General features: G+C 46.9%; 1 pseudogene; it reads right to left on the bottom strand.

Annotated features, from left to right (window-relative positions):
• Positions 1-915: 915 nt before the first annotated feature.
• Positions 916-13,838, bottom strand: LOC119722432 (annotated as a pseudogene).
• Between the last annotated feature and the right edge of the window lie 195 nt (positions 13,839-14,033).

Raw genomic sequence — 14,033 nt, 5'->3', positions numbered from 1 at the left:
TTGCTAGAGAACAGATTATGTCCAATGATTGGACAAGCGTGTTAACGCATCTGTGACGTCATGCTAAAACGTCGGCCACGTGGGTGTGTCCTCACAAACAGAACCTGTTTTGTGACGTCAAAATAATGACCACAAAATCCATAAAATATGGCACAAAATCCATAGAACTTTTATACGTATTTTCTGCGCGTGGGCATTTGCGATTTGCGCGCCTCTTTACTTAATACCATAATGTTGGCATGAAGTTGACACTATAATGGGAGTTCAGATATACAGGGTGTATAAAAAAAAAAGGAAAACCAGATGTAAGAACTAATAAATATTTTCAAATATGTTAAAGATAATGTGAAACGCCAATGTGTCCTCTTTCCAATGATACCGTGATTGTGTGTCTGTGGCCACGGACGACTGAGCATTCGTTATTATTCCGTCAAGGGTCAAAACCTGTATTGGGCCAAGTTTTACCTGGCTCAAGATTGCTGGCTGGTTTGTTATGCAAAGCTTGAAATGGACTAAACTTCGTGCAGAGCTTTGTGTAGAAAGAGGTGGTGGCCACGTTGAAGGCATTAGGCCATGAGGGGTTAAATTCAACACTGAGAGTGGTTAAATCTTTGTCAAAATTGAAAAAAATGTTTTGAAGAAAAGGATGTCTTCTTTCTTTAAATTAAGCCGTATACCAGTTACCTTTTTGCACAAACTTGGCCCAGCAGGTTTTGACCCTTGACAGAATAACAATGAATGTTCAGTCATCCGTGGCCATAGACACACAATCAAGGTACATCATTGGAAAGAGGACATATTGGTGTTTCACATGATCTTTAACTTATCTAAAAATATTTATTAGATATTTTATAATTTACATTTACATTTGGGTTTCCTTCTTTTGGATGATAAAACTTGAGTAAAGAGGCTACATTTTTGATAATTTAATACTTTTCTTTAATTCAAATCACACTTCAGTGGCTGGAGCATGCATATAAAGCTGCCGAATCCATATCAACTTTTTGGTTGTTTTTAAGTGAAGATATTCTTGCATCTTCTGTTTACTTAAAAACTAGCAATTTCAATAAGGTATCGTATACTCACTTAAAAATGATTAATGCCACTAAATCACGAAATGTCTCCTATTCAACTAAATACTGATTCAACATGACACCATAACACAGTAAAGCAAAACTTTATTTAAAAATCAATAGTTTCACTGAACTAGTAAACTGCATTGATGCATTTTAGACTAGACGTGCAAAATGACACTTCTTATGTTTTGAGCTTAAATTTACAGTTTTTTAGATGAAAAGCGAGATGTTTCAATGCAAAGCGTCCTTCTTCAAATTTGCACACACAAAAACTTGACAGCACGAATCCAACGGCTCGGCATTTCACCTACCATACAATTGAATTCACTTTCTCAAGATTATTTTTTACTAATTCATCTGCAAAGAAGTTTGAAAAAGGAATTAGCCATCAAGATCTTTGAGAAAATTATTTGAAACTCTCGAAGAGAATGAACCGTACAGCCAAGTCATCAATGCACTCTAAGAAGATATGTCCGACCTCCCAAAGAGTGTGATACGATTGCTATTACAGCTGACACCTGCGTCCTCGCTATGGCCACAGTTGTGCTCGCCCGCCGCAGGATGAGTGCAGTCCCACAGCGAAGCCTCACTTCCGCTACAAGCCACATCGTCCAGCCAGATGGACCCGCTGCCAGCACCCCAGGAGTGACCGTACCCTGGTAGGCCACGCCGCCCGAGAGGCCCAGCTGACGGCAGGCCACCGCGGCGTCGTTATCGTCCCAGGAGTCGTCGCAGACCGTGCCCCACTCCCCGTTGTGCAAGATCTCCACCCGGCTTCCGTGGTGCTCCGACTGCCTGCCAGGCGGATGCTCACCCCTGTTACAAAATTTGTAAAATATAGGTGATTTAGGAATGGGTAAAGAAAAACTACTTTTGATCTCAACAGCTACAGTCAATCACAAGTGCCCTCAAAGTCCTTCACACAATGTGTCCGAGCCCATAATTGATACACACTAAAAAGTCCCGGAAGAGCTGATCTGACTAGGAATCTGTGGCATAATTGACCTGACACTTTTCCAGGTCAAAATTACACTTTTTTTGGTAAAAACAATACTTTTTTGAAGTCAAAATGACACTTTTTCGGGTCAAAATGACACTTTGCCAGGTCAAAATGACATTTTTCCAGATCAAAATGACACTTTCCGGGTCAAAATTACAGTTTGCCAGGTCAAAATGACACTTCTCTGATTCTTTTCCAGGTCATTTTGAACCGGAAAAGTATCAGGTGAAAATCACCCGGATATCGGCTCAAATCTGAGGACTTTTTAGAGTGTAGAATCAGGACTTGTAGTTGCCAAATCCAAGAAAATGTGCCACTGTGTAATTGGAAGAAAGCCAAAAAAAAAAAAAAAAAAATGGCTGTTGACAAGCTTTCATTTGTCAAAATAATTCATCGGTAATGACCGGTTTTGACCGGTAATCTATCTTTCATGTCCTGAAAATATGCCCAGTTGTCCTTACCCTTTCTTTCTTAAACCTACCATTAGAACAAACCACACCAGCATCTTCCGAGTGACCACAATTGTGGGTGCCGACTCCCCGATGCGGGCAGCTGATGAGCTCCGTCTCACGTCCCGTACAGCCTACATCATCAAGGAAGATGCTACCGGTACCAGCGCCGAAGCGTGCGTTGGTGGGTGCTTCCAGGGCGTTCCGGTAGCCCAGCTCACGGCATACCACCTGAGCGTCCGATATTCCCCAGCCGTCATCGCACACCGTGCCCCACTGGCCGTTCACAAGGATCTCCACGCGGCCGTTCAAGGGTGAGGTGCCACCGACGAGACGAATGGCTGTTTTTATGGTCAGAGCATTTCAAAAATTACCCAACATTTATCAAATGATAGGCAATTGTATTCCAACATTCTTTAATATATTTTTGAAAAACTGATGTCTGTCTGACCAAAAAATTCAAAAAGAAGCCTATTTGGTCTTTATAGTTTTCTGTCCCCAACAAGTTCCTATAGGATTCCATATGATACCTCCTGGCCTACAGTCCTATCTTATAACACAGTTACAAAATTGTCACCTATAGTATTCCATGGGATGCGATGGACACCTATATAGGACACCTCTGGTGTCTCCTTCATCAATGCCATAGACTCACCGTTCACGCTGCAGGTCACCCCGGCGTCCTCGTTGTGCCCGCAGTTGTGGGTTCCGAGTCCAGAGTGCAGACACTCCCGAGTGCGTCCTCAGTCCCCTCACACCGGACATCATCCAGAAGAATCCGGCCCGTGCCAGCGCCGAAGTGGGCCGAGCTCCAGGCTGACTGGGCGGCAGGGTAGCCCAGCTGACGGCAGACGACGCGCGCATCTTGCAAGTCCCAGTGATCGTCGCAGACGGTGCCCCACCCCACTCGCCACGGTCGAACACCTCCACTCGCCCCTCGCTCGGACTGTTGCCTCCTTGCAGCCGAACTGTTTGAGACAAGTACATTTTGTTTTAAAAATTCGATCCTTTGTAAGACCTTCAAGTAGAATCAAAAAGAAATCTGGAGCCTGATGTTGAAGGAACCCAGAAGCCAAGTTTTATAGATTATCACCAACTGTCACTGAGTGGCAAAGATTGTCACCGACCGATGTTAATGATTGTCACCGATTGTCAAATATTGTCACAGATTGTCACCAACTGTCACAGATTGTCACCTACTCGCAACAACACAGGACACCCCAGCATCTTCCGAGTGACCGCAGTTGTTGAGACCGATGCCATTGTGTTGGCACAGCAGGATGTCCATCTCGTCCCCACGACACTGGACATTGTCCAGGAAGATGGGGCCTGTGCCCTGACCGTAGCCAGCCTGCTGGTGGGCGGCTGACGCCTCGAAGAATCCCAGCTGGTGGCACACCACCTATGACAGCAAGGGACAAATTATCCAGACATTCCGTTATCAATGACTCTGCGGACTGCTCATGCGCACAACTATATCGCCAACGAGAAATATGAGAATGAGCGTATATTATAAACCTTTCTTTGTCATTGCCAACCAAGGGTTGACAACCTATGAAAGGTCAACATTGCAAAAATAAAGGATAATGTTGCCAAAGAAAGGCCTATCATTAGATTGTTAAAGGCCATTTGTTAGATATTTAAGAACACAAAACAACCAACAAATGCTGCCAAAGACTATACTAAATAAAAAGGACGCTTTCTTATACACAGTGAGGGTGTAAATATGCAATTTATGGCAATCTGTTGCCAACCAGGGCTTAAAATGTATGCCTTCGTGGCAGCAAATACATATTGACGCTCAATGTTCACAAATGAAAGGACCTCTGGGCACCATCTTGACTTCAGCCTGCTGGTATACCTAGATTATTTAAACAATAAAACGAGCTTCATGCAAAGGTGATATACTCTTCAAACGATCTCGTTGTTGTTAGATGACAACATTCTATTATTGTTACAGGCAATTATGGCCATGAATGTGACTTTACTTTCAGAACAGTTCTGAAGATCTTTCGAGAGCTCTTTTAAGTTGCTCACCTGTGGCATCGTTGATGTCCCAGTCATCGTCACAGATCGTCCCCCATACACCACCGTGCATGATCTCCACCCTCCCCTGGTTAAAGGTGGGACCGCCTACCAAACGGAGTTGTACTGAAAAGAAAATTACAAGATTCGGCTTATTATTCTGCGGGTTTGGTCTTGGACGGAACCATTTCGCTTTACTTGATCTGTGGACATGATATTTGAAGTCCCGGAAATTATGCAACTCGCGTCCCACTACATTACATGTATTTTGCAGTGTGTGGTACTCATCTACTGTGCCTATACTGGCAGTGGATCCCGTGCATAACCACGCCCTCAGCGGTAAAAAAATGCAAATGGTGATCGCTATCGAAGGACACTTTCGCGCCACTGCCGTTGGTCATTTCAGCTCAGTTCCGACGCACGCTAGATGCAACGTGTTTATAATCTGTGCACATTCATATGCAATTTCAAGCACAAAATGCTTCAAATGTAGCACAGAGTCCACAGCTGTCACCACACGGAATGGCAACTAATGCTAAAATATGTGACCCCGTTTGGTCACTAATCACCTCGTGTGGAGCATACGACCCCTGCATCCTCGTGATGACCGCAGTTGTGAGTCTGTGCGCGCGGACAGGATGTCAGCATAGCTTCGTCTCCACTACACCCTACGTCGTCAAGCCAGATGTCCCCGTACCGGCACCGAACTGGGCCCCTGTGGTGGCCCGCTCGGCCCCCTCCGTGAAGCCCAGCTGACGGCAAGCCACGGCCGCGTCCACCATGTCCCAGTTGTCGTCACACACCGTGCCCCAGCGGCCGCTGTGGAAGATCTCGACCCGACCCTCGTAAGGCCCCGAACCACCGACCAGGCGAATGTTCTCTGAGGATCAAACCAAAGGTATAAAAAATGCATTAGTTTTACTGATTGAAGTTCGACAGAAGCCCACAAGATCAAATCACAAGTCAAATCACAAGTCAAATCACAAGAACATGAGAAATCAGGGAACTACGAGAGACTGCGTTTGTTTCAGTTCCTTCTAAGTAGCTGATAAGTTGACATGAGACTCACTGGACTTTACGATGTGAGTTGCGATCTTATCTTGTGAAGTTGTCAGGTTTCAACCCCAAACTATATGTGATAATTGTCTTGTGTGACTGGTTCCCAGCTGAATTGTTTTCTTAACACATTATCTTTGTTGAGCAATCCAGCCCAAGAATTTGGCTGCTGGTTCTTTTTACGAGATCCATGTCCCGCCTTACCTGCCACCCCATTGCAAACCACGCCGGCATCCTCCCCGTGGTTACAGTTGTGCATGCCGATGCCGTGTGCGAGCACTCCGTCAGTCGCTCCTCGCCCCCGCTACAACTGACATCGTCTAGCAGGATCTCCCCGGTCCCTGCGCCGAATCGAGCCGACATTGTGGCCTCCTGGGCGCTACTGAAGCCCAGCTGACGGCACACGACTCCTGCGTCGACTAGGCCCCACCCGTCGTCGCATACCGTGCCCCAGTAACCGTTGGCGAAGAGCTCGACTCGTCCCTCGCTGGGCATCGAACCTTCGACCAGTCGGACTGCAAGACCAGAATAAGTGACAAAAGTTATTTATTGAAACTTTGACCAATTTCATTAATTTTTCCACCCCTTGAAAAGAAATGAGGATGTCCAAGTCCCCTTATGCAAACTGGACCCTGGATACACCTCTGTCAAAATATACACATTTATCAAATTCAAATTATATCTGGGATTTGATTTTAGAAAAACTAAATTTGAGTTTTGTCTGGCAGAACCGGCGCGGTGGTCTAATTCTTGACAAACATTTAGAGTTGTTAGACCGCATAAGTGTAACACCTTAAATTTCGAAGGAAACTACCACTCTCAATTTTCACTCGAGGCTAGAACTTTTGATGGTGCATAAAGTGGTTAAATGATGTCCCAGAAAGCTGTTTGGAGTGTGGATTCCGTTACAGTCTCATAGAAACCAATTGTCATCAAAAGCGTTTAGGACCTAACTCATATATTGGCCAAAATGGTGGAGAGATGTTACCATCCCTTTGAGGTAATATCTAGAAAACTTTTAAACTTTATAGACTGAAGTTTATTTCTTTCTTGCGTCTAGCTTCAGAAGTTTTTGTTCATCACCTGCTACGCCACAGCGGACTCCGGCGTCCTCATGATGCCCGCAGTTGTGATTCCCCAGCCCGTTGTGTTGGCACTTCAACAGCGTCTCCTCGTCTCCCTGGCAGGCCAGATCATCCAGGAGAATGTCCAGCCCGTGTCCCTGGCCGAAGGCGGCCTGTGGCAGGGCCTCGGCCATGCCTTGGAAGCCCAGTTCCCGGCAGACGACGGTCGCGTCGTTGGAGTCCCAGCCGTCATCACAGACGGTTCCCCAGGCACCTTCGGAGAAAACCTCCACGCGCCCTTCGTTGGAGCTTGAACCTCCGACCAAACGAACTTTGGTAGAATAATGAGGAAAAAAACACCACTTGATCAACCAGTTCTTGCTGTATTTTGGTTAAGTTCGTGAATCATAAAGAACCACCGATAAAGTCAAACACCATGTGAAGTAAACTCTAATTAAAAAACTGTTCTAAGGAGAACCAGAGATGGAATGTTTTCTTGCTCTTCTGTAATGTATCCACATATTTTCCCGAAGTTTAAAAATAAAATATGAGGTAAACAATTCTTATATTCTTTTGGTGAAGAAGTTTTGATACAGGGCTTTTTTTTTTGTTTTGTAAACTAGAGTAGAAATGAGCCCAATGTCTCAATTAAACACAGATTGTTGCTTAACCAAGCCATCTTGTTTAGAAGAATTTAGAGGATTTTTTTACCCGATGGCAAGCAAACCACGCCTGCATCCTCGTTATGGTTACAGTTATGGTTCCCGATACCAGCATGTTGGCAGCTGCTCAGGTCGGTCTCGTGTCCCACGCAGGCTACGTCATCCAGCAGAATCGGCCCCGTGCCGCTCCCGTAAGACGCGCTGGTGTGGCGGCCAGGGCGTCGGGGAAGCCGAGCTGAAGACACGCTACTTTGGCGTCCTGCAGTCCCCATGAGTCGTCGCAAACCGTGCCCCAGGCGCCATTCAGGAAGATCTCTAGCCGGCCCTCGTTGCGAGAAATCCCGTCGACAAGACGGAGTCCAACTGTGGGAGAAAATGAAGGCTTGCACCTTGAGAAACTTTCTGATTTTTTTGCACCCTGGTGCAAGCATTTGCCAGATATTGCCTCCATATTGCCAGACATTCGGAGGATCAACCAATGAGAAGCCCCTTTCTTGTCTCACATGACAAACTGCATCAAAGCAGCAAGACCATTGGCCAGCTGTGCCTGAGATGAATGCATTATTCTCAAATCAGATTTGAGTCTGTGAAATGTTTGAATCTGTTCGATGAAACTGTAAGCTTCTTATGAGATTTTTTAACCCTAAAGAAAAACAAAAACTTTCAGATGAATCTGTGGCAACAGCAGTTATTGCTAAGATTTTGCTGTGCTGCTTTCATTAAAGCTTTTATATTTAAATGTTGTTAGTACTATACTGAAATTACTGCTGCTATTGTTGTTGGGAATGCCCTCGTTCATTCTGGCTGTTGCCGTTTTTATTACTTCTGAATTTCAGCTAGCATCGTTATTGCAGTTGCTGTTGCTGCTTCTGAGTGATATTGTTAGGAAAACTGCTTCTATTTCTAAGTTCATACCTTGGGAGTTGCAAACCACGCCCGCGTCCTCCCCGTGACCGCAGTTGTGCTGCCCGATGCCGGAATGCTCGCAAGACATCAGCGTAGCTTCGCTCCCCGTACACTGCACATCATCCAGGTACACCGGGTCCACCCCCTGGCCGAAGTGGGCCCCGATTGGCGCAGATTGGGCGCTCGTGAAGCCCAGTTGACGGCAGGCCACTGTGGCGTCGTTCAGATCCCAGGAGTCGTCACAGACGGTGCCCCAGACGCCGTTGTAGAAGACCTCCACACGACCCTCGCGATTGTTGTCTCCCCCACTCAACCGAATCGAATCTTCAAAAGGAACAATTCCATTCGGGCATGTTACTTTTGAAGATATTTCTTTATTTTTGATCTTGACATGTTGGATATATCTTCGGATTTATTGGAAAACAAAATTTGGATCGAACATTTTAAAATCCAACATACATTTTCTTAACTCGTTTTGGGTATACATGTATTAGTAATGTCCAAGGTTGTGTGCCCAGTGGAAAGTGAAGAGCTTCACTTGATGGAAAGATTCGCATTCATTTTCATGTCAATGCAGCTAGAGTTTGTGTCCATTGGTTGGATGGTGTGCGGTTATACTTAGTTTGATAGACATGTGGCTCTGAAAGTTGTTGTGACTTATATTGTCCTGACTTGTCTGTGGTCATTACGATCGCATGGAACCTAAGCCTTACGACTATTGTATCAGCTATCTTGTGATTAGTATAATATGATGCCAGTGTCTTTCGATTTCATGCAAGTAAAGGGTTGGACATAACCAGCACAATGACCTGCTAGCGAGCATTACGATCGCATGGGGCCTACACCTTACGACCACTCATCAGATACCTTGTGCTTGGCATATGACGCCAGCATCCTCCGTGTGCATGCAGTTATGGATCCCGATGGGTAGGTGACTGCACTCCATCAGGGTATCCTCATTCCAGAGCACCCAACGTCGTCCAGATAGATGTACCCGGTTCCAGGACCGAAGCGAGCATTCTGAGTGGCTTCCTGGGCGTCCCCAAGGCCGAGTTCACGGCAGACCACGCGGGCATCGTCCAGCGACCATCCATCGTCACAGACTGTACCCCACTCGCCGTGGTAGTAGACCTCCACACGGCCTTCATTAGTGGACGCACCATCAACCAGGCGAACTGTTGGCGAATTAATATACAGATACATTTTCATTTCTGTATGCGGTAAAGGGGTGAAACCTCAGACAGTTTTGTCAGCGCCCCTCCTCAAATTGCCCAAAACTCTTGTGAATTTCCCAGCACCCTCCCTCCACAGAGAGACAATATGACTGACTTGCAATCGACCTATGGATCAGAATCGTACCGTTCACGTTACAGATGACTCCAGCGTCCTCCCCATGATGACAGTCATGGTTTCCCAGCCCCCCGTGTGGACATTCAAAGAGGTCACTCTCCCATCCTAGACACCCCAACTGATCCAGTAGGATGTCCCCAGATCCTGGACCGAAGCGAGCACCACCCACACTTGCTGTCGCTCCGTAGTAACCCAGCTGACGACACACGATGCCGGCATCATTGATGTCCCACTGGTCATCGCAGACAGTACCCATGCTCCTTCGTGGTACAACTCCACCCGACCTAGGTTGGGCCGATCCCACCGGCGAGGCGAACTAGGAGAAAGCAAGAACAGAGGGTTGAGTTGACAGCCCTGTTTAACAAGTCTAAATTCCACTGTGTGAGACTCTGTTTCAAACAAGACATCTAAATCACTCTAGAAATGTACACCAAAATGCAGGTACTGTACCTAGCCCAAGTTGGACGAAGTCTTCATTGCACTTTGACTCTGTAACGTAGGGAGGAAAGGGAGTCCACCTAAGCTAGTACTGTACCCATCCTTATCACTTTGGTAAAATGAAAAGCAAAATCAAAATCATCCACCCATCCGTACGGTAGGGGTATGTGGGGTACTGCTGTCCCTTTTTATCCCGCTTCGGACCAAGTTGGTCACGATAATGAAACGGCAAACATAGGACCTACCTTGGGGCTGACACACGACGCCCGCGTCCTCGCTGTGCTGACAGTTGTGGCTGTACCGATCCACGTAGGTGCATTTCAGCAGCGACTGCTCGGACCCGTCGCACTGCACGTCATCCAGGTAGATGTCACCGCTCCCCTGGCCAAAGAACGCGGCCCACCTCGCGGCTATTGCCCCGGGGAAGCCTAGCATACGACAGGCCACCTGTGCCTCCTCCATCCCCCATCCATCATCACAGACCGTGTACCCCAGGTCCCACCATTGAGGTTGATCTCTAGACGGCCTTCGTTGTCTGTTGTTCCACCTTGGAGGCGCACTTGAACCAATGGATCTGAAATATTGGAGTTTCTGATTTTTAAGGTCCTATTTTTGGTGGACAAAATAATCTGGAGTAATAACTAAGGGAATGAAAGTGGGATGAAGCATCATTTTGGTCTTAATTCAAATCTTAAGCGCATGCTCAGCACAACCCAAATGCAGACAAACCCAACTATAACCAAATTAAACTAGATTCGGCCAAACTTAATCTTACGTATCCCAACCAACCCAACTAAACCCATCACAACACAACTCAACTCAACTCATGAGGCCCCACCCCAACCCCAACAACCCAACCAGGCGCGGTTCTAGAACCAATATTTTTGGGGGGCTAGCACGGTGGATCCAGAATTTTTTTCAGGGAGGCGTGCTGAAATGTTGACCGGCTATTTTTTCCAGACACTTAGGCCTCCGAAAATCAATACGGGGGGGGGGGGGCTCATGCCATTTTTTCAACCCAATATATATAACCCAACTATTCCACCTCATCCAGACCCAACTGTGAACCCAACCCAAACCTAACCCACCCACACCATGAACCCACCTGCTTGAGACAAACACTCCACGCCAACATCTTCATAATGACCGCAGTTATGGGTTCCCACGCCGTTATGCTGACAATCCTCCAGCCTCTGTTCCTGCCCGGTGCACCTCAGATCATCCAGCAGGATCGCCCCGGTGCCGGCACCGTACCGCACCAGGGCCGAGCTAGCCCCGGGGTAACCCAGGGATCTGCACACCACCACTGCATCTTGCATGTCCCACATGTCGTCACACACCGTGCCCCAAACACCGTTCAGTCGGATTTCAACGCGACCGCTGTGGGAGTTTGGGCCGTTGACCAGTCTGACGTTGTCGTCCTTACCATCTTTAAAAAAATTTAAAAAAAATCAAAGAAGAATTTTTTTGGGGGGGGGGGGAGGGAGCGGGGGAGTACTGTCTGGTATGATTGTATCTGGGCAAAAATGTCCATGAAAATGCATGGATTCGTCTAGCCATCATCTGTTCACATAAGTTACATTGCGATGATTGTATTTTATTTCGTGTACTTACTAATACTATGTTATTTCATGTAGAGTAAGTTTTACCTCCATCGTTTGATTTTATTGCCATAAAAAAAATGGTGGCAGGTTAGAGTGAGACTTTTACAACCTCGAGGACACATCGCATCCTCGGCTGTATCTCAAGTGTCGTGCGTCCCTGGCCCTAGGCAATCGTGAGTAACAGGTTGATGTCTCAAATCAAAGCAGTCGACAGTAATTTTATGTTTACCTCCTCCGTTGGTAGGCTCCGAGCACTGCACCCCAGCATCCTCCGAGTGCCCACAATTGTGCTGCTGTACCCCAGCATGCGAGCAGTGAAAGATGGAGCTCTCTTGCCCCGTGCATCCCAGATCGTCCAGCTGTATCGGTCCCACTCCGGGGCCGTACTGGGCGTGCGAGGCCGCCGTCAGGGCCGCTCCGAAGCCCAGCTCACGGCAGATCACGTTGGCGTCGTTCAGGTCCCAACTGTCGTCGCACACGGTACCCCACTGGCCGTTGGCGTAGACCTCCACTCGGCCTTCGTAGATGGACCCTCCATCCCGTAGCCGAACTGGCAACGGATAGGCAACGGATATTAGCAATGGGCAAAAATTAACGGATCTTTGCGTATTTACAGAGCAGCTCAACAAATTGTGTCGCTCCTTTCGTAACAAACCGTTCCAGTGACAGCTTTGCATCAACTCGTCCCTCAGGCCCTGGCCCTGTTTTATGTCACTTTAATGGTTCTCCACTGACCGCTTACCAATTATGCAGTTCTGGGATGGGTCAAAAACCTAATTTTTGTACTAAAACACTACTCCTTCTCCTTCAAGAAATTACATATCACAATCATCACTCATGCATGATCACGAATTCGTTGGCCCGCAGCTTCCGCGATCAATTCGAGCTTGTTTGCAGACTGAGATAATAAATTCAGTTGCATTGGCAGAGTACAACTAACTGTACAAGATCATCTCTTCTCGATGTTTGCTGCCAAAACCATTCTGCCAATACTGCTTTTACAAGAAATACCTTTTGATCGAATTGTGCCAGAAAAAGTGATGTCACGTAGTTGTTTCCCGTTTACTTTCATAGGGCAGATTATAGGTCAACGAAAGACGGGGCTATAAAAACAAATTGCAGGACACTTTTCTAAACCCCATTGGCGCAATCGATGGGGGACGGGGACATGTCCCCTCCACTTAAGTGGGCGGGGAGGGGTGGGGCATCATTTCGCTTGGCCCCCCCCCCCCCCACTTTTTTCGTCCTTGAATAAAAATTGTAGCCTATAGCCCAGGATCGCTGATTCAATGACTCCAAACTCGAAAAAAGATAAATGGTTAAAGTGGTCAGAAATTGCCTCAGATCTCACCACAGAGCATCTATCCCAAAAATTTCTCGGGCCGTTAAGCGGGCCCCGAACCACACGCCGCAAGGGCTTCGCGCTTAATTCGCGCTTACATTAGTTCTGATCAAGGTTGTCACCCCCCCCCCCCAACTTTATTGAGAAGCGATTAACGCCCTTGCTAAATCCCGGAAATTTTCGCATAACATGTCAGTGACATTTTGGAAAATTCTGTGAATAATGACGAAAGGGACAATATTTGGTAAGGTAATATAAAGAGAAAGGTGGTACAGTAGAGCCCCGAGCACATTACTGCCGTTATATTTTCACCTCAGTTATTTATAGCCTAACTTAAGAAGTTTTTAAATAAGTCCATAAAAAAATAAAGAAGAGTTGGTACCGTTTGATGATCCTCCATCTCCGCCGCTCGCCCCGGCGCCATCTCGCCGATGTCTGTTCAGCAGGTTTCCGATTCCCTTCGCTCTAGTCACCCGGACTCCAACGGCCAGCCAGGCGATCACCACGAGCAGCACGATCGACCGGGGCTTCACAAGGGTCTTCATCCCCATTGATGCTCGTCCCTCTTGCTGCAAAAGTTTCGAAACCCCTGATAGTTCTACAAGATAAGATGTGGTATGAGTACCGCACGCAGGCCTAATATCGAGCGTCGAGAGCGGCAGTTACAGACACAACTTCACTGTATCTGGGAAATACAGCCAGTTATCTCGACTACACTTTCAAGTTCGAACACTGACAAACCCGGAGACAAAAGTGAAAATGAATCTGGCAAAACGAAAATATTTAGGTCTACGTGCTCCTTAAAAGCAGTCGACTACCGTAAACAACCGAGCCTCAAGATCCGTTTCCAGGCTCAGTCTAGGTTACATGTACTTCAACTTGTATTGTTTTTGACCTGGTGTCAAGATGATGTCAAGCGTTGCCATGGGGACGGATACACGACCCGGCCCCCGCTGCCTCTGTCTTTAAGGTTTTTATTGCGAATCGAGGTCAGACCTTTTCGAGCGAGAATCCCCGAATTTCTACCTCCCCCAGCGGGAGGTAAGGGTGTTGGAATTCCA

This window comes from Patiria miniata, unplaced genomic scaffold (assembly GCF_015706575.1).
Source record: "Patiria miniata isolate m_02_andy unplaced genomic scaffold, ASM1570657v1 HiC_scaffold_15, whole genome shotgun sequence".
Taxonomy (NCBI): Eukaryota; Metazoa; Echinodermata; class Asteroidea; order Valvatida; family Asterinidae; genus Patiria; species Patiria miniata.
This window is presented reverse-complemented; position numbering and strand designations above follow the sequence as displayed.